The sequence below is a fragment of the Macaca mulatta genome, chromosome 14, assembly GCF_049350105.2.
Source record: "Macaca mulatta isolate MMU2019108-1 chromosome 14, T2T-MMU8v2.0, whole genome shotgun sequence".
In the NCBI taxonomy this organism is placed as follows: Eukaryota; Metazoa; Chordata; class Mammalia; order Primates; family Cercopithecidae; genus Macaca; species Macaca mulatta.
The window spans coordinates 92,565,333-92,566,813 of NC_133419.1; the positions used below are offsets into that span (position 1 = coordinate 92,565,333).

At 40.2% G+C, this 1,481-nt stretch overlaps 1 pseudogene across 1 annotated transcript; it reads left to right on the top strand.

Moving 5' to 3' along the window:
* Positions 1–547: 547 nt before the first annotated feature.
* On the top strand, positions 548–1,110 carry LOC694712 (small ribosomal subunit protein uS15 pseudogene; annotated as a pseudogene). The gene has a single exon (XR_013404558.1). The product of XR_013404558.1 is annotated as a small ribosomal subunit protein uS15 pseudogene (transcript).
* Positions 1,111–1,481: the final 371 nt, after the last annotated feature.

Genomic DNA, 1,481 nt, shown 5'->3' on the forward strand with positions numbered 1-1,481 from the left:
CTTTGAGAACACTAGATTAAAGTCACTTTTCAACAGGACACAAAGATTCAGGTAAAACAAACTAAGTGCAAGATTTTCCCATCAAGCCTGGTAGTCCCAAGCTTCTGTAATTAGAGGGAGAGAGAGAGGGAGACAGAGAGAGTGATGGAGACAGACATACAAGAAGAAAGGCCGAGAAGAGAGATCTGCATATCTAAAAAGTATGTCTAGAAAAGAGTTGTGACTATGGCTGTTCACACATGGGAATTAAATACATAAGAAGCCTTCCAAAAAATCTAAGAGTATTTTACAGGCAAAGAAACCACAGTATTAATTTTTAATTATATAATTGTACAAGATTTAATACTACCCTTGCAACCTTAGTTATTTATGAGAAAAAAATATTTGAAAGTTACTAAGCCCATGTGACACTCATTTTCATCAACTCTGAATGATGAGAATTGTGCTATGCAAGGGCCCACCCCTTGTATCAGGTCCAGCTGTGTCTGGAGAAGATACACATGAAAATTCATGATAGCATTTCTCCTTTAGAAAAAGGCTAAGCAGCCTTTCACTGCCTGACCGCCGCCATCATGGGTCGCATGCATGCTCCCGGGAAGGGCCTGTCCCAGTCGGCTTTGCCCTATCGACGCAGCGTCCCCACTTGGTTGAAGTTGACATCTGACGACGTGAAGGAGCAGATTTACAAACTGGCCAAGAAGGGCCTGACTCCTTCACAAATCGGTGTGATCCTGAGAGATTCACATGGTGTTGCACAAGTACATTTTGTGACAGGCAATAAAATCTTAAGAATTCTTAAGTCTAAGGGACTTGCTCCTGATCTTCCTGAAGATCTCTACCATTTAATTAAGAAAGCAGTTGCTGTTCGAAAGCATCTTGAGAGGAACAGAAAGGATAAGGATGCTAAATTCCGTCTGATTCTGATAGAGAGCCGGATTCACCGTTTGGCTCGATATTATAAGACCAAGCGAGTCCTCCCTCCCATTTGGAAATATGAATCATCTACAGCCTCTGTCCTGGTCGCATAAATTTGTCTGTGTACTCAAGCAATAAAATGATTGTTTAACTAAAAAAAAAAAAAAAAAAAAAAAAAAAAGAAAGAAAGAAAAAGGCTAAGCAATTTAACATGTGTAAGGGACAATGAGCCACATACTTGGTGACCAAATGGCACTCTGGACTACTTTACCTAACATCTCAAACTTCTCTTCCAGATGAAATTGGACCTCTCTACACATACCCCACAGTTAGTTATATTCATATGGCTGGTCCCCTATTAAAGCAGAACAGATGCACTGTGTATTACTTCTGGGTAGAAGTTCTAGGAGTACAATGACTCTCCTTCTCCCACGTCAACTTGCAATATTTGAGATGGTGGCTTTCTATCAGCCTGTGCTTCTGACTGACTACGATGCACAGAGTTCTTTGCTGACCCTGTTGGATGTGTAGTTATAATAAGAAATAAATGTTTATTGTTTTAAGCC